The 20,482-nt window shown below is 36.7% G+C and overlaps 2 long non-coding RNA genes across 3 annotated transcripts in view; one reads left to right on the top strand and one right to left on the bottom strand.

The window, feature by feature from the left end:
* LOC119472223 overlaps nt 1-8,191 on the top strand; it is a 100,424-nt gene extending 92,233 nt beyond the window's left edge. For both annotated transcript variants that reach the window (XR_005201342.1, XR_005201341.1), the window contains 2 exons: nt 5,979-6,055; nt 7,990-8,191. This is a non-coding gene — a long non-coding RNA (uncharacterized LOC119472223). The remainder of the gene's footprint in view (nt 1-5,978; nt 6,056-7,989) is intronic.
* A 993-nt stretch (nt 8,192-9,184) lies between these two features.
* On the bottom strand, nt 9,185-17,455 carry LOC119472222. The gene is made up of 3 exons (XR_005201340.1): nt 17,363-17,455; nt 13,013-13,082; nt 9,185-10,037 (listed from the first exon to the last, which is right to left on the bottom strand). It is a non-coding gene; the product is annotated as an uncharacterized LOC119472222 (long non-coding RNA).
* Between the last annotated feature and the right edge of the window lie 3,027 nt (nt 17,456-20,482).

The raw sequence follows: 20,482 nt of genomic DNA, 5'->3' as shown, positions 1-20,482 counted from the left end.
AATTAGGCATATTGCCACAAATTTTCATATATGGCCTTGTTTAGTTTAAGGAAATATCCAACAAGCACAGTTTTCCTATTTCCTAAAAAGAACCTACTCTGGTGGTTTTGCTCAGCAGCATTTTTTTTTCCAGCTCAAAATAGAGGATTTCCTGAGCGAAGGGTGGATGAAAGTCTCTCCCATGCTGTAGAAACAGTAAAAGTAGGCTGTGTCGGCCATTGGAGTCTATGCAAATACCAAGTGGATATGTGGCTTTGAGAGAGCCAAAGTAGTTAAACATGTGAAGGAGAAGTATCTACCATGGGATCCTGTTTGGGAAGAAAGCAAAAAACATATTTTAATGTGAAAACAAATCCCACTAGAAAATAGTGATTCAGGAGGGTATAGGCATTTGCAGAAAGGACAGTAAACCCTAGTAATAACAAGCAAATATTGAGTTACTGCTAAAGGAAGTCTATAAGCCTCTGAAACATGCAAAGCAACACAGACTGAATCTTTCCCAAGAGAAGCAGCAGCGAAGTTAGAAGGAGAAACGACAGCACAGAGCCCTTTAGAAGATGACAAACCACAAACAAAGGGAGATTGAAGGTAGACTGAGATAAACACCAAGCAAAGTTAGTAAAACATCATAAGCTCCTGGTAAGAAGATGCTGATTTTTTAAAAATTATTTTTACATTCACAATGTACAATCTGCCAATTTCCAAAAATAATTTGGTGCCATTAAAATTCAACACATATTTATGAATTTTACTGCAGTTATTTGTAATTTGCTGTATATTTTAAACTGAGCTAAAAATCTGGTTGAAATTTTTATACATATTGAGATAGTTGCTGATAATTCATTTTATCTTAACATCTTATAAGTTGTTTGTAGGTAATGTACTTACCTTGAGCAGGTTCTGAGCCTTATTCTGGTTGAAACATGAACAGATGAAGATTTGATGCTCATGTGCAATAGATATCAGACAATGACATAAAATATTCTAGCTAAATGTCTTGACTCAGTCCGTAACAAGTTGTGTGACAATGAATTGGTCACTTTTTCTGGGACCTTGTTACCTCAATTGTTAAGATATCAATACTTTCATTGCTTGTCTCACAGTTGTGTTTTAAAATCAAAAGAGAAAGTATACAATAAAACATAAAGTACAAAATATACAAATACAAATATACAAAAATCATTAGTGTCCATTAAAACAAATGTTATGTAATTAGTATCCGTTTTTCCAGGAGTCCTATCCTAAATCAATCCCTTGCTTTGTAGTTTATTGGGCAGGTATTGTTTCCAGGCATTATTCTATGCTCTTTACAAGCATTGTCTTATTTAATTTCTTCTAGTGATGTTCTGAAATAGCTGTTTTTACTCTACAGAGGAAAAACTAAACAGAAAAAATATAGATAGCTTAACTACAGCTAGTAGTTCCTAGAAACAGGAAACAATCTGAGGCTGGTCTGATTTTTTTTTTTTCAGCTAAGCACTAATATTTGCTGCTTACAATACCATAAATGCTCTGAGTGTTTATATAATATTATAGCTATTAATTTGCCCATCAGACCTTCTTGTAGCCAAATGAAGTTTGAAATAGGTATGATTTTAAGCCAACTAACTTGAAACCTGTTAACTTTCCATATCATATCAACAGTCTAATCTATAAGCCATAACTGTTTTCTTAGTACTATTATTTTATTATATTCAACTTTGATAAGGAAATGTATTTAACTTTAATAACAGAACAGAAGTAAGATTTTTTAAATGTCAAAAAGTAATGGAAAGTAAATAACATGGTACTCCAACAGGAGAGCTAGCTTATTTCTCAATACTCAGCACATCACTCAGAAGAGTGAGTGCTCAGTAAACAAGCATGGCACCAGACACCAAGATAGAAAGATGAACAAGACAGGGACCATGCCCTGAGAACATCACAGATTAGCTGCATAGAGATACATGTAAACAAACAGTGATAACACAGTGCGATGCTTACCATAACAGAAATAGGCGATGGAAGCCTTGAAGGAAAAGCACATATGTGCAGCCCGATGGGCATGGTTAGCAAACGCTTTTCAGAGAATACTGCACTCTAAAAGAGACAAATATGGACAGATAGAGAGGGATCAGAGGGATAGATCAGGCAGAGGGAATTTCACGAACAATAAGCATAAAGGTTGACAATGCATTTGGAAAATACCAGGAAGTAGGAGAAAGTTTCTCATGGGCATCCCTTTTCTGCATGACTCATGAGCTAAGGGGGTTTGGATAAGCTTCACAGAGGTGAAGGAAAGCTAGTATGACACTGGGTGGAGCCATTTGATTCAATTCAATGTTGTTGTTTTTTTTTTTTTAACATCTGAATGCACAGTAGAAATTGACATGTTATATGCTTGTATTTCTTCATCCCAAAAGTGCCAGTGGAGATTCTTCTGATTAGGAAGAGCTATAGGTAGAGAAGTGCTGGTATCTCTGGAGCCCCAGTGATCTCCTCATCCTTTTGTGCTTTAAGTTTCTGTGGCCAATAATTTGGCCAATGGGAGCCTCTGGCAAAGGGTGTCAACCTCCACCTGCAACACCTTCCTGACATGACTAGCAAGTACATCCTGTTGAAAACCATATAATACTTAATGCTAGGTTCTTACCACATTGAACACTTGACCCAAGAAGGCCTTGCAACTCTTTGACATAATATTGGTGCATCAACTTGGGCTCAATAACTTGGCTTCAATAATAAAAGGCAGGAAACACCTAACAGATCTTCCTTGTTAAATGGAAATGAAATAGCCAAGAACAGAGTCATGGTATCTCAGCTTTATATGAAACAGAGGCAGCCTTTCCTTTGGGGGAAGGTTTTTCCACTCTTCAACCCATTTAAAGCAGAGTTGCTGACTCAACGTGGTTTTTGATTCACAGAGATTGCCCTAAATGTCTACATCTGGTTCACTGATAGTTTGACTAAATTGAATTACGATGTTGTCCACTGGGCTGCTGTGGCTGCCCAACCCAGAACCATCTACAGCAGAACCAGAATAGATTTGGTCTTCCTGCTCAATGGACAGAACTCAAAGCTCTGTTTTACTTGATGAATCTTGGTATATTTTTTCTAACCCCTGGGTTATTACCAATAGGCTAGATATTTGGCCTGCCACTTGGAAAACTGCAGACTAGCAGATTTAAGACACTGCTCTTCAGAATTGTAAACTGTGGAAACCAACCATGGCTTTTCATTAAACTGTCTTGGTGACTCATGTACATGCCTTAGTAAGTGTTAGCTTTTGTTGAGACCAACTGGAGCCAAGCAGCTGAGATAGCCTGTTCCATGTAGGTAAGAACCACTCAGATTGCCATGATTGTTGCCTGAACCCCTTATCTTAATGGACATGGAAACACATCTGCAATTGCAAGCCAACCACAAAGTAAAGGACTCTATGTTGCCTAATACATGCCAGACTTGTGACTCCCACCAAAAGTTGACCTGTTTATCTCATAGAGATAGGACACATTACAAGGGGCATTGCTGCCTCTCACTCCTAGCAGATTAACTACATCAGAATTTTGACTACTTTTTGGGGCTGTTCACAGGTTACAGTGTTGATATACTTGTCACATCCACTGACTCTGGCTATAACATTATGGTCCTTCACATTTTCTGTGTCATATATTTGGCTTTTCAAAAAATTTCCATTATGACAATGTTTCAGCCTTTATTGGAAAAGCCACTCCATACTGGGCTTATAGTCTAGATATTTGATAGACCTTCCATGCATCCACAGGTATCTGACATTATTGAGCACTGGAAATACTTCCTTAAAAATTAAGCCAAAAATATTTCTGACTCTACCTTCCATACCTCCTTCTGGTCAACAATGTTAGCAAGGTGGTTTGGTCATTGAAGGCAATTGTCTCCACAAAGAGATCTGTTTTTCTCACCTCTCTATGGGTAATATGCAGGTCAAAGAGGTTGGGGAGCTATATAGATTTATTTTGAAATATTGGCATTTTGCTTTTCCCATTCATGAACATGGTGTATCTTTCTTTCCCCAAACTGTAACCTCAAGCAGGACTGGTTGCTATACTGTCTGAACATCAGCATGGTTAAAAGGGGGCCTAGGGGACTCAAATTCAATTATGGTCAGTCATCTGGATTATCTTATTGGTTATATGTGTGTAGTCCTAGATTATGAGAATAATGAATGTTTGCATAAGCATGCTCCTAGCCAAATCTGCTATAGTAGCCCACCTGGGCAAAAGTAGGCAGCATAATGTGTCTCTGTGAGTTTTATAAAAATGCACTATTGTATAGTATTTGATACTCCCAAATGAAGGATTTGGATGGAAATAGAAGATTACTGAAGATAAATGGCATAATTGCTCAGTGAATGGGAAATGCTGATTTCGTGGCAGTGAAGGAAGAGCAACAATCTTAGCAATAAATAAAAATCTTAGGGGAAATATAGGGACATTGAGACAAGCTGTTTGTCAGAGCCACTCTGGAGGCATCCTCTTAAATGAAAACACCCTGATGCATATCTCCCAAACTGTTGCAAGAGCCTTCTATTAAACTGACTTTCTGGGTCTGCCATTCCTACCAGACTGCTCCTACCATGATTTGAACATTACTCCCTCAAACTTACAGAGAAGTTCATCAGAAAGAGTATAAAGGGTCCTACCTTCTTCCCCTCACATACAAATCATCTTTCAACACCCTCAGTTATCAATTTGCCATTTACCATTTGTCAAGGCTTAATCATTTCATGGAGCAGAAAATGTCAGCAGTCAGGTGACAAGGACAAACAGAACAGATTAGACTGGACCCCTCTCCAAACACAAAGACTAGTCCCAACCATTTGAACAAAATTGGGACAACTAATACTGACCAGCTGACCTGGAGGCTTTGTCAACCTGTACCCTCCAACTGGTGTAGGTACCACTCGAGAGCCCCAATAATTGTAAATACCATTATCTCCATGGCACTATGACATCTTCAGAAATGGACTTCTTACATAAAACTCAGTCATGAACTTATTTCCCTCCTGAAAACACAGTGACATATACATTAGAGGTATTCATAAGAGACCTTCAAGTGTTTAAGGAAATACCACCAATGGATCAAGAAAACCTCAGATAACTGTAGGAATCTCTGTAAAGCTAGGGATGCTTCCAGGAGCAATGACTGTTTTACGTCCCGTGGGCTGTTATCCCTAGATGGAAGTTATCCACTTACAAAAGGTAGTATAGAACTTGTACTTGAGTTTAGCTAAAGTGATCAGTGACACAACGAGAGTTGACAATGGAGTGTATTCCCTTGGGAAAACTTGCCAGATGTCAAGACAGTATAGAAATAAGGTGTGGATATTAATGGAATACAAATCTTTATCAGTCACACAAGCATCTGCTTATCCTGGAAGTAAGGCACTTGTTGCCTTAGTTCTTTGAAAGATGTTTGTTTAGCAAACAGCCTAGGAAGATAGAGATATCTCCCTCCAGGAATACTTATTGTCCAGCAAATTCAATATAATGTCTCCCTCCAGAGCAAAGGTTGGCATACCTATCATTATAAAATACTAAGTACCCTAAGCTCAGGGGTTTTCTCCTATGATGTATACAAATGTATGTGCTGGTGTCATCTACTATCTTAGATCTAATTGCTCATCCAAGCCCTTCTTCCACAGCCTTCCTCCAGTCTTGGTATTTTTTATTGTTTTCCATTCAGATTGACAGTTGGCTCTGTCTTCAGGGCCCTTCACGGCTCTTCACTCAACCTCTTTGAATGTTTCCCTCATGCTATGCTTCCTTGAGCTGCCCTACTTGGTTAACTCTAGAACTCCTCTGTCTCATCACACTTTGATAAAATGCTTCTGAATCTGACTTTTATCACTAGAACAAAATACAACCTCCAGAAGGAAAAAACAAAAACAAAAACAAAAAAAACCAGTAACATCAAGACTGAGAAACTGAAAAGTATTTTGATCAACATTCTCTTTTTAGGACTTTTGTTTTCTATTTGATTGGGAAGTGTTAGAATGGCAACAGTGACAAATCCTATGGCAAATCTTTATGCGAAGGTAAGTGATGGCTATAAAAAAGAAACTTCATGTTAAGCTCCCAAAGTGGCTTCATAAAGTGCACAATTTACATTTCATGTAGGCAGAATCACCAACAGCAAAGCATTCTTCTGTGGAAGCTGTGTCCCTCGTCACCATGGTTTAAAGAGGTGCAGTCTAGTGTTGCAATTAAAGTTAGGCTTTGGGTTCAAAAAGGCAAGGGTTCTATTTCTAGCTCTGTCATTTACAAGCTGTGTAACCTTGGGCAAATTACTTAATCTCCTTTAGCCTCAATGTTCTAACCCATAAAAAAGAAATTATAAAGGTGCCCATGCCAAGGATCATTAAATAAAGCATGTAAAGCATAATGGTTGACAATTGCATATGCTTATTAAATGTTAGCTACTCTCATAAGTCTCATGTATAGGCAGAAAGCAAAGACTGATTTGAACCCAGACTTTTGACTCAATGTTTACCTAAAAAAGGCCTATATCAAGTGCTTTCAACTAAAAGATGATTTATTTGTATGGCTATTGTAAGCTCAGAATGTCATAATGGATGTGAAAGCACATTAAAATTTCTATGAAAATATGACATTATTATTAAACACATAAGTAAACAAACAGTATATATGGTTATTAACCTCAGACCAAGAGATTCTATTATTGAAAGCGATTTTAGAACACATAGTTACATAATATAAAAGATGAAATCACTGGGAGAGTGTTTGAGAAATTAGACATCTTTAAAAGCTCTCATTCTGATAATACTATTTGGATGACAGATCATAAAAAGATTTCATAGCTATTTCACTGTCAGAAAATGTTCTCATTCACAATGTAATCTTCCACAATATATGTTATTTACCAGATACTTAGATTTTAATATAATCTTGGAGTATTGATGTTTAAAATGAATATTACAAAAACCCTAAAAAATAACTATCAAGCAAATAGAAACAACCAAAGTACCTGTAATAAAAGTCACATAAACGTCTGCAGTACAAATTGGGTTACCATTTCATATCCTTTATAGGCAGTAAATGCTCTATTTTATCATGTAAATTCATTTCTAGCTACTCCATATTAATCTGAAATCTGATACAATATATCATAACACTGTGCCCCATAAATACCTGTTGAGTCATGCTTTGTCAACTTTACTATCATATGTGTTTATCAAAAACATTCACAAAATCTACTTGTAAAATACATATTTATAGACACTTGTTGTCAAAATTTCATTAGCTGTGTTCTAAGCCTTCCAGAGGTGTCAGAATTTCCCCGCACGATCTGTGTCCAGATGAAGCCATGAAGTCATAGAATCAAACGTTCACAAACAAATGTATTTCCACCCAACCTCTTTTTCATCTGATTTTTTTCCCAGAGGCTTGAACTCTTTCTCAGTCATTCCAGTGTGATGGTACTATACAGAAAAGAATTTAACAATGTTTACGTGTTATATGGACAAAAGAACTATGAAAACAGTAGGATCTTAGAGCAAGGTGTGATCACTAGGGTATCCTTTAAAAGTGATACTCTCTAAATATTTATTTTCGATGATTTAGGATAGTGCCTAAGAATTTCATGATGGAAAGGGGAAAGGGCCCACTGCTCTGGGTAGTTAGACTAATACAGAGCTTAGTATCTCCTTTTAGTCCAGGTTAATCAGCTTGGTCTTATAAATCAAAACAGTATTCAGCAAAACCAAAGCCCCTCGGAGAACTGCACCCACCACCTGAGAAGCCGCCATATTTTATTACACCCTCTAGGCTAAAACAAAATATTTCTCTCTGCTTCATAGAATATTCTTCCTGAGAGAAAATAAGGAAACACCATTTTCACCATCTTGTTATGTTTCCAGAGACATTTGATGCCTCGATAATGTTTTGACATACTCGAAAGACTAGTTCTCTAGCCAACTTCCTGACTGACTCCTTTTTCATTCTGCTCTAGGTGCTAAGAATTCAGTGATGAAAACATGATGTCTCCTAGGCATGGAAATAACATTGTACTGATTTCTTCGTGACAATTAAATCGTGTAGAATTTAGAAGCAATTTTTTTAACATTTACTTTAGTAGTTTATTGGACTCTTTCCCCCATTTCCAATTTTTTGAATTATGAGACAATTTTTTTCATCTAATTCTCATTAGTTTTACTCTCTGTATAATTTGCACTGTATTTCCATTTTAAAAACCAATAAAACAAAAATTACATAAATGCTGAAGCATCAAAATTTCTCTCATTCCCAAACTTTCATTTCTAGATAAAATTGTGGCATACACTAATGAACCCTGTCAAGCTGAGAAACAGCAGTATTGCAATCCTCAGCCCAATTTTTCATTAGAAAAAGTATAGAACACTTATCCATGCTCACTGTCATACTCATTTACCAAAACTGACAAAAGGACTTTTTTATTGAAGAAAATATGGAAAAATCCAGGGTATTTTCCCCACAAAAAATATCTTTTTTGGTGCCTATAAACATTAATTTTTTGTGCCCATTATTATGACCAATTTCTGTATAATCAAGTAGCTAATCACCATCAGTATAATTGAGTCAGGTAGTGATTTACAGTATAGAAAATACTGATAGCACTCCAATCGACTATATTGAGTTTGAGTCTTTTTATGTCACACAAATTGAGTGAGTTTGGCTAAAAACAAGAAAGTCCCACTCTTTAGTGGAAAAACTATTTGATGTACATAAAAAATATATGCACATCATGTATATATTATGTATATACATATACATCACACTATTTGATGTGTGTGTGTGTATGTGTATAGACAGAGAGAGAGAGAGGGATTGATCACATTGTCATTCCATAAAAACAATTTTCAGCAATTTTTTCCATTTTCAAATTTCTTGATGGGTTCCTTTCATTTTTGCTTTATCATTTCTATTCATTTTCATGTCTTTGGTGTTTCTTTCATTTCATATATATTACCTACTATGTGACAAGCACACTGTACCAGGTTCCAAATATAAAAGATGACTAAGTCATGTGAGTACCTGCCTTCACCGAAATTATAGTGTAGTATGAAAGCAAGCATTTAAAAAATTCACAGTTTAATAAATGTATAATTTCAAATTAAGTGCTATAAAGGAAAAGAACAAGCAAACATATGAAAAAATAACTGGAACAACAGAATGTTAATATTTTTATTAGTAAAAAGTTGGCACAGCTTAAATATCCATCAAAGGGTATTATCTAGAAGGAACAAAATAGACTATAATTGATATATGGAAGAAATAAGACATCTTAATTTGTACATTGAAGAGCATACCTTCAACAATAGGCAACCAGATGGTAAATAAAACAAAATGCCATTTATTGAATGCTTACTATGCTGCACATCTCATGCTAAACACTTCATATATATTAGTTGAGTTTCATAACAACACTATAAGATAAGCATTAATTTTCCCATTTTATAGATTTGGTATTAACTAATTTCTTTCTTTTTGTGCACATACTTGCACATCCACATAAATACAACCAAACAAACATATTTGGCTAAAATGTATTTATTCATTCAGAAAAAAAATATTTGTCAAACATCTACTATGTGCCAGGCACTGTTCCAGATATTTGGTATAGGTCAGTGAATAAAACAATCAAAGATCTCTATATTCATGGAAGTTACATCCTTGTGAACAGAAACATACAATAAGTAAACAAACAAAAATAACACATAAATTGTATAGTATGGTTATGTTATAATAAGAAAAAATACGTGGCTTTGTTATGAGAATAAAAGTGGCTCAAGTTAAAGAGAATGGGAACACAGTGGTGAGAGGTGCTTGCAATTCTAGGTAGGAGAAAGAGTAGGCACACATTTAAGGTGACATTTAATGAAGGTAACCTGGACAAGGTGAAGGAGTTGGCAGGAGTCTATCTGGAGTCAAAACTCCAGGCAGAGAGAACAGCAAGTGCAGAGTCCGCAATCTGTGAGCTTGCATGCCACGTTCCAGGAAAGACCAAAGAGGAGAGTGTGGCTAGAACCTAGTAAACAGGGAAGAAAGAAGAAATAGAATCAGTAGGGAAAAAGCATTCCATATGGTCCTATATAATGCCTTTTCATTTAAATAATATTCAGCTGTTATCTCAATGCAGGTTCATTATAGGAAATGAAAGTATTTATTGCAGGCAACTTCTAGATATATATCCTGCATCCCCCGTAAAGAGACAGATATATGTAGTATTTTGGAACGGAAAAAATGAATCATACTCTACCTAATATTTTATAAATCAACATAATTTTTCTATTCAACCAACCAAATTGGACACAATTACATTATTCCAACTGTTACCCAATGTCTTAGCAAGCTTAGTTTGCCTTAACAAAATACCGTAAAGTGGATGGCTTAAACAACACAAATGTTTTCCTCACAGTTCTGGAGGCTGGAAGTTTGAGATCAGGGTGCCTGCATGGTTGGGTTCTGGCAAATGTTCACTTCCTGACATCGAGATAAGTATCTTCATATGGTGGAGAGAGTGTGTGTGAGCATGTTTCTGGTGTCTCTTCTAATAAAAGCACTAACTCCATCATGATGTCCTCACCGTCATGTTCTCATCTACGCCTAATTACCTCCCAAAAACCCTATCCCAAATACACTCACACTGGGGATTAGAGCTTCAACATATGAATCTGGGGAGATATAATTCAGTCCATAACATTCTATTATTTCTGGACATTGAGACTTAACCAATTTTTTAATGCTACCAATAACTGAGAGAAAAAAATAGTGAAAAATAAATTAGAACCTAAAAGAAACATCAACAAAATCATAAAGGATTACAGAATTGCTATTGATTAGAAAAACAAAATCATCAGCTTTTGAAAAATCAGAGATGGTGGATATTAATTTTTTATAATAATCATTCTTTCTACCAAATCTTAAAGACAAATTGCTTCAATTATGCTTTTCTTGAACATATTACTTTTTATAAAATCATTTTCAGTTGAACCACTTATTAATTTTTTGTTAATACGACCTAGGTCGATTGATGCCAAGTGAAATGGAGAATTGAGATGTATTTCCATGAAATTGCAGCTTTGATGACCTAAATTATTTCTCTGGCTCAAATTAGGTATATAACGCCTAGTATATCAGTTAAAATTCAGAAGGGACTCCACTGCACCCATAATATATACTTAATAAACACTTGTTGATTGGTTGGTTAGCATAGACAACAAGGCATGGAATTAAATGGAAATGACACTGCTTCCAGTCATTGATGAAAGCCTTGCTATACCTTGCAAGAAATATTGGCATTATATTTAGCAAAGAACAGTATGCAACAGCCCCAACCCACACAAAATAAGTCAACAGATTCAAGTTCTAGGTATTCTCATTCTGGTCAGACTTATCAATAGGAAACTGACAATAACATTACTGCTATTTACATATTGGTACCACACTGGCATGGATTTGCATAATGTATTGAAGCTTTATGCTCTAGAGAGTTGCATTGTAACATATTGGTGCTTAATGAACTCTGAAAAAATTGATTTTCCACAGAGTAAATTAAGGAATGCATTATAGCTGTTAAAGCAATCTTAAGGGAAATCCGAAGCTTCCACTGCAGCACCATGCTTAGTAAGTAATAAATTACATGTTATAGTTATTTGCCTTAATTCATGCTAATTTTGTCCAATTAATGTATCACAGTAATTCAGAAGCCTGTCACAGGAGAGCTAATTATTTATTGGATTTTTTGTTCAGCTCCCTAGGAGTCTACTAGCAAACAAACTTGCGACTGTCTTTTTCTCAGGTCCACAGTGACATTCTTATGTCTCACTGTAGGAAAGTAAAATTTTTGCTTCTGTTTCCAGTTTTAAAAATGAATTTTGGGGTATCTAAGTCTGATTCTCGGTTTTTTGATGGATGAAATAGTTTAAAAGCCTGCGGCTCTGTTAGGACAAGACCTACTCTCTTCCCTATCAAACTATTTGATCTTATGAGTCTGTATATTTCAGAACTCTCAGAACTCTCATTAAGGAAAAAGACATTTTTTTTAAAAAAGCTATACACTCAAAGTGAATTGGAAAACTACAGCAATTATCTGGGTAATTCACACCAGAATTCCCCACTTATATTCCTTTTATTATTTTTGGAGCACTCCAACATGTTGTCTAGATACTTGTATTCACCTTACTCTGTGCAGTCTTGGTTCTAAACCTTAAAAGGCCCCATGCAGTATGCTAAAAGTATTGTTTGAAAAAGATTGAATCTAACTCACAATGACAATTGATATCAGCTTTGTAAAAGTAGATTTTTATTCTATTGTGGTGCCCTGCTAATTCACAGACCCCAAATGAATTATTTATGAGATTAATTTGTTCAATTCTTACCTATAAATAATGTGGCAGTTGCTAAATAATTTGCACACTATGATAAGATGCAGACATCAGAGTCAAAGAGGCAGTGCTTCACCAGCTGAGAAATGTTCACTATCTTCTGGAATCCTGACAGACCCATGCATTTGCAGACAGTTATTTGTAGGGAGTAAGAAGCATTTGATCTCCTGTTTTGCTCCCTCCTATGAGTATCAGGAGACACTTGTCTGCTGATTATTATCTTCCAGCCAAATAAAAAAGAGGTGATACCTCTTTAAATCCATGATGCAAGTGATATTTACCAGCAAGTCCTATCACAGTGATCCAAGCCGACAGTAGGTAAAGCACACCACTGTTTGTGTCACACACAAAAACTTTACAACCCTCTTTAATTTGATGGGAGAAGAAAATGACATCTTTGTACTCGACCACTTTATACTAGCTTGTTTGCTTTTAACCAATTGAGTATCTGAGAAGCAGCACACTTCTACCAGCTATGTACAACTTTATACTTTAATGCGTGATTACTTCAGAGGAAACTGCCACCACCTATTGTATAATATTATTTTTCCTACCTCTCAGTTGTTTTTATTACCCATTAAAAACTGGAAATAAAAATTACTTTCTTACCAATTAGCTGTCTTCGCCATATAGTATTTAGACTTCAGCCACTTGTTTCTTTCTGTTATTCTTTTTAAAACTATAATTTAAAATGTTAAAGTGAACATGTCACTTCCTTGTTCCTTTCCTTATAGGACAGTGGTATTATGAACAATATTACTTGTTGGAAAAATAAATTTGCAACCATAGCTTCAGCCTTTGTTAATTTTGACAAGTTGAAATAAATAAAACAAAGTACAATGAAATACCTGATTTATTACTGAATAGAAATTCTCCAAGGCAAACGCAGATGTGAAAAACTCATGTTGATTATTTCATATGTATTCCTATTCTTCTAAGGTCTAAACTGTCCCAAAATACACCACCCCACTGCACAGTACTGAAGCCTTCCACTGCGTTGAGTGTCCTTTTTTATTAATTGTACTGTAGGTTCTGGGGTACACGTGCAAATCATGCAGGATTGCTGCATAGGTACACACATGGCAAGGTGGTTTGCCTCCTTTATTCCCCCCATCTCCTCTATCTGGTATTTCTCCCCTCGTTATCCCTTCCCACCATCCCCACACCCCTGCTGTCCCTCCCCTAGCCCCCCGCAACTGACCACAGTATGTGATGCTCCCCTCCCTGTGTCCACATGTTCTAATTGTTCAACACCCGCCTATGAGTGATAACATGTGGTGTTTGGTTTTCTGTTCTTGTGTCACTTTGCTGAGAATGATGGTTTCCAGATTCATCCATGTCTCTATGAAGGACATGAACTCATCATTTTTTATGGCTGCATAGTATTCCATGGTGTATATGTGCCACATTTTCTTTAACCAGTCTATCGTTGATGGACATTTGGTTTGGTTCCAGGTCTTTGCTATTATAAACAGTGCCACAGTGAACATAGGTGTGCATGTGTCTTTAAAATAGAATAATTTATAATTCTTTGAGATATGCCCAGTAATGGAATTGCTGAGTCAAATGGAATTTCTATTTCTAAGTCCTTGAGGAATTGCCACACTGTCTTCCACAATGGTTGCACTAATTTGCACTCCCACCAACAGTGTAAAAGTGTTCCTATTTCTCCTTTTAATGAAAGACAAACTTTTTTGCCCTCCTTAATCATCCTTTGCATGTATTTTCTTTCCACCAATTTTTATGGTACAATTACACTGAAATCCTGAGTCCTCACTACATGTTAACTAAGATAATAAAAGTTCAACTTCGACTTCATCCATTCTGCGCATTTTAGATAAGTTTTTTTTTCTTTTTTTCTGGATCCCTAAAAATCTTAATACATTAGTAAGTTAGTGATGCAGGGCAGGCAAGTCTCAAATTGGGGCTTAGCTTGGGAGGGTTTTTAGTTTTGCTCAGGAAATAATTTAACATTGAGCTGGTGGTAAAAGAAAACAGCTTTATTGAGTCAACAGTGTTCCAACTCCATGAGTGTTCCTGCAGACCAGGGCTCCATAGTGTGCTGAGTGGCAGCTCAGAGGCAATTCTGCAGTCATATTTATAACCACTTTAAATTGCATGTAAATTAAGGGGAGGTTATGCAGGAATTTCTAGAAAAAGAACAGTAACTTCTGGGTTATCAATCTATTTCCCTGGAAAGGGATAGTAACGTCTAGGTGTTGCCATGACAATGGTAAACTGACATGGTAGTTTGGTGGGCATGTCTTACAGAGAGCTGCTTCCACCTTGTCCTTGTTTTAGCTGGTCCTCAATCTAGTCTGGTGTCTGGCCCCACCTCTGGAGTCAAGTCCTGCCTCCTACCTCAGTAGGACTAGCCAGGCCATATCATCTATGTTTGTCTGATCCTTGAGAACACAAAAGCTGGCATGCAGTCTTCTCACTGTAGGTCTCTTTAGCTCAAATAACTTAAGAGTTTGTCCTGTGTTTTACAGGTTCTTTTCCTTCTCATTGTTCTGACCTTAACTCTCTGGACTTGTTTGGGAGACAATCACTCTGAACCTTGTCAGGCAGGCAGGGCAAGGCTGGAGGTGGACTGAGAAGAATCTGTTTTGGTCTGTTGCTGGCTGCAGGACCTTTGGGTGGTCTGAGCTGCTTCATCTTTAAAGCATGGCCAACCAGATCTGGTAATCCCTAAACCTCCAGGAGTAATGTTTTGCTTTTCTCTAAAAGCACAGTGATGACAGGGCTTAACAAGCAGTATCAAGACTTCCTTTCCTGCAGAGACAGACCCAGGCCCACAATGAGATAAAAAAAGTTTTTTTCTCCTTCAACCCTTTTAAATATGGAAAAAAGGATACCATTTTTTTCTTTGACATATTTAAGTCTTATTCTTTTACTGAGGTGCCCATGGTCTAGTTTATCATTTGCTCCATTTTTAGTAGCATTCTAGGCCCTGAACTTAAAGATTTTTATGCCCCAAAGTCTAAGATAATGATGACAGAGATCTGTTTGTCCACCTCCCCTTGACAGGTCTGAGAATTCTGTACCTCAAGGAGTTGGGGTAAGATCAAATTCAGCATCTTCCGTTAGGAATCAGAGACAGCAGCATGGTGCTAAACACATCTCTATCTCTTTTGTTTGTTTGTTTTTGAGACACGATCTCCTTCTGCAACCCAGGCTGTACTGCAGTGGCAAGTCACAGGCAAGATCACTACATACTACGGTCCTGAACTCCTGAGCTCAAGTGACCCTCCTGCCTCAACCTCCTTAGTAGCTGGGGCTAAAGGTGTGTGCCACTGCAGCTGGCTTCTTTTTTTGTTTGTTTTTTAAATAGTACAGCTCACATTCCGAAAAGTAAAAACAATTATTGAATGTTCCTAACAGAGAAAGACAAATGTTTGAGATGATGGATACACTAATTACTCTGACCTGGTCACTATACATTACCTGTATCATAACATCACTATGTACTAGATAAAGATGTACAATTACTATATCAATAAAGAAATTTAAAAAATTTTCAAACAGGAAAACCAATCAGGAATCACAGAAAAGCCTAATTTAATTAATATTATTTTTTAGTGACAAAGAAAGAACGTATCATTGAAACTTTAAAAATAATATATCTATTTTAAGCAGGACCATTTGCTTTCTGTTCTTTTATGTAAACCTAAGCTTTTCATGCTATAATATGTGGTCAATATTTTCCCATCTTATTAAATCTGCTGTGACAACAACACTTAAAGGATATTTAAATCACTTTCAATCTTTCTCCATTATAAACAATACTCTAATTACCATTTCTAAAATGTATCTGTGTTAGGAACTTAAGGCTATCTGTGAATGCTCTGGTCCTAACCATACTAGTGGAATCACAATCTTTGAGCATGGAACCTAGCACCTGTATTATTTAAAAGGGCCCCCATGTGATTCTAATGAAAAACAGGTAAAGCAGAGGCTGTGAAAGGTGTTAATAATTTTTTACCTTAGGTTTTTAATCTTTAAATGGTCAGGGACACATAATATTTCTATTTAGGGTTTTTATTTTTACTTAGAAACAAAATTAATATTTAGTCCTAACTAACCTTTCTTTCTTTGCTAATCCTCCTATCAACCACTTAAACATAAGATCATGATGAAGGAGGTGATTTTTTTTTTTTTTTTTTTGATGGAGTCTGCTCTATTGCCCAGGCTGGAGTGCAAGGCATGACCTTGGCTCACTGCAACCTCCGCCTCCCCGGTTCAAGTGATTCTCCTGCCTATGCCTTCTGAATAGCTGGGACTACAGGTGCATACCACCACGCCCTGCTAATTTTTGTGTTTTTAGTAGAGACAGGGTTTCCTCATATTGATCAGGCTGGTCTTGAACTCCTGACTTCGTGAGCCACCCACCTTAGCCTCCCAAAATGCTGGGATTACAGGCATGAGCCACCACACCCAGCCGAAGTAGGTGCTTTGATAATACTATTTGTTGAACACTTTCCCTTTTCTGGGAAAATCTTAGAAGCATGTAACTAGTGGTTAGAACAGCAGTCCCCAATTTTTTTGGCACCAGGGACTGGTTCTGTGGAAGAAAATTTTTCCAAGAACAGGATGGGAGAGCAATGGTTTGGGGATGTTTCACCTTAGATCATCAGGCATTAGATTCTCATAAAAAGAATGCAACCTAGATTCCTCACGTGCACAGCTCACAATAGGGTTCACGCTTCTATAAAAATCCAATTTGTCGCTGGCCTGACAGGAGAGTGGTAATGTTCGCTTGCCCACCATTCACCTCCTGCTGTGCCGCCTGGTTCCTAGCAGGCCACAGATTGGTACTGGTAGACAGCCAGAGGTTTGGGGACTTCTGGTTTAGAATAAAAAAGAAAAATTACAAGTGGTTTTCACGCAGTCTTTTACTACTAAGAAATGAATGATTGATTAATACATCCTGTTTTCTGTGCCATAAAATATAGATACCTTTAAGTGGTACTGGATGGCTAGTGGTTAGGATATCAATGTTGTCCCCTTGCTTTTTCTGGGATAGGGCAACAGGATCCTTCAATGGTTCCTCTTAAATACAGTGCAACAAAACAAAACAAAAAAAGAAACATAAAAAGCTCAGCAACAAAACAAGTACATTTAAGAAATAATCGTTAATGCAGCAAATATCCACCTATTTATAATTTAATTAAAACATTTATTGGGGAGTAGTAAGAATCACTTACTCTCCTCTCTGCTGAAGCCACCATAGTAAATGGGACAGTTCAAGGTTCTTACTCTCATGGAACTTAAAATCTAATAGTAGAAGTGGACAAAAAACAGGAAGTGAAGAAAGAATGGAAAGAAGGAAAAAATGTCAGATGGATCCTATGCTGAAAATCAGGGATGTTATGGAGAAAGTCTTAAACAGATTCTTTAGAGTGTGTTGTCAGGAAAGCTTCTTGGTAGAAGTGACATTTAAGGTAAGACCTGAAAGGCAGAAAAGAACATCAGTCATTCATGGGATAATCAGAGACTAAGAACATTTCTGGATAAGAAAAAAGTTAGAGCAAAGAAGATTCTATGATAAAAACAAACATAAAATAAAACTTTAAAGAACTAGCACATAATCTATACTGAAGATCATAACTATCCCAATGTCTCTTAAAAATTAAAATATCACATTTACTAACAAATCCTTCATGGCTAGTATAAGCATTACACTCCCTAGTGACAAACCACGAGTGACAGCTGACATCTACATCATTGTTGGGGTCCAATTCCTACAAGTCTTCATTAGTCCTAATCTGCTGATTATCAGAGCTCTCTTCTAGTATCCAAATACTTGGCTCTGTGCCACAGTTTTGCACTCTCTTGTCCCACCACTAGGCTCTTTGCTTTCCCTTTGGGCAGCTCCAGTCTCAATTTCCCTGCTTAAATTTTGACTTTGTCCATTAAGCAAGGCAGATTCAGCAAGTACTTTGCATTAGCCCTAGCCCTGATTATATTTTTCCTACCCTTTTGGCTGACATTCCAAAGCAATTTACCCCCTCCTCCACCACACTTCTCTCTTACACCTGCAGTAAAGAGAAGCAAATTATGTATTAAAATGTAAGGAAATTCTGTAATGATGATTGGACTGCTATAAACACAATTCTTCTTGAAACCCGCACACATACAGAACCCAGCAAGAATTTCTTTGTAGCAACGGTTCCATTCAGTGAATGGCAGGAAAGAAGAGTAAGACTACAAAAACACCATGATCTGTTATGAGTCACTTAATTTATTAGGTAGAGTAGATAGTTATAACTATCAAGAATGAGCTTAGTAAATTGAGAAGGCTTTTCTAATTTCTGCACTTCAGAAGTTTTGATTTTATTAGATGTCAAAATGGTAGAGAGAAAAAATACCTTCCCTTTCTAGTTACAGAGAGGGTATTGGTCTGCATAGATCCAATTGTCCACCTTCTGGGGTTCCACTGAACTACTTAACCAGATGTGCAGCATTAGTCCTGCTTACTCTATCACACTTGAAGTTAAAGTGCCATGCTCACATCAACTGCATTGGAAAGACAAAAGATAAATGACATTTTGATAATAAGCATAACCCACTTGAGTCTATGATTTTAGTATATTAAGGATTAGATCTACGTAAACTTATTTCATATTTCTATGAGCATGTGTTTTCATTTTGTGATGTTTATTGAGTGTGCCAACAGCAGAACTAACTCTAAAAGTCAATTTTTTAAAAAATGCAATTGTCAACACGGCACAATTTGGCACTTCCTGCACAAAAGTGCTGTTTATTTAAATTGCTTCCTCCTGGTATGGAGTACTGAGCACTAGATTGGAGTATTGTAGTTGATCATGGCTTTCAAGTTTTGTTCTCCTGCATAGATCCTGCTATGATCTAGAGGCATATATGTTACTCTACTCACATGTAAGTATTCCTTTAGGTACTTCATACCTCGCTTGTTTAAAAGAGAAGCTAGTATTTCTCACTACTGTGCACACATACATAGTCATACAGACATATGCTACTTTTCCTTGTTGTAGTTACTGAACAAGCCTCAAGGGGTTTACACCTACTGTTCTCTCCACCTAGAATGCCCTTCTACCAGGTTTCTACATGGCCCGCTCTCTCCTTTTTTTCCATCTGTAATCTCTTCTAAGTGAAACCTTCCCTGACCACCTATTTAAAAATGTAATTTATTCACAGTATTTTTATACCCCATTTTTCCTTTATTTTTTGATTACCCTTACAACTATGTCGTATACTATATAATTCATGTATTTATGTAATAAATACATAATTGTTTAAATAAATAATTATTTATTTTTGTCTAGCAACCTGCCTTCAGAAAGGGAGTAAATATTTTTCTGGGTGATATTAAGTAAATTAAATTCTAGAAGCCCAGATTCCTTATCTGTAAAATGCTAATAATAATCATATCTACCACATAGGACATTATGACAATTACATAGGTAGTATAGTGTATGTAAAACACTTCATACAATGTTCATACCTTACATGCAGTCCAATACAGGTTACCTAAGTCTCTTCATTTTCTTCATCTGTGAAATGAAGACAGTGCTGCAGTGGGTTGAATGACCCCCAAAAGATATGTCCACCTCCTAATCTGGGAACCTGTGAATGTTACCTTAATTGAGAACAGGGTCTTTGGGTCTTTGCAGATGTAATTAAGCTAGAGGTCTTGAGATAAGGAGATCATCCTCAAATATCTGAGTGAGCTCCAAATTCAATGACAGGTGTCCTTATAAAAGATACACAGAGGAGACAGAAACAAGAGAGTAGGTGGCAATGCGACCATCGAGACAGAGATTAGAGTGCTGCAGCCACAAGTCAAGGAATGCAACAGCCACCAGAAGCCGGAAGGGGCAAAGAATGGACCAAAGAATGGATCTTCCCTAAGAGACTCCGGAGCTAGTGCACCTGTGCTAGATTTTGGACTTCTAGTCTCCAGAACTGGGGAGGAATACATTTCTGTTGTTTTAAATCTCCGAATGTATGGTGGTTATTACTGGGTTCCTAGAAAACTAATACACCATCTCATAGGATCCTTGTGAGATTAAAGAAATTAATGTGTGCTGAGTGCTT

Source organism: Cebus imitator, unplaced genomic scaffold, assembly GCF_001604975.1.
Source record: "Cebus imitator isolate Cc_AM_T3 unplaced genomic scaffold, Cebus_imitator-1.0 Scaffold90, whole genome shotgun sequence".
Classification (NCBI taxonomy): Eukaryota; Metazoa; Chordata; class Mammalia; order Primates; family Cebidae; genus Cebus; species Cebus imitator.
This window is presented reverse-complemented; position numbering and strand designations above follow the sequence as displayed.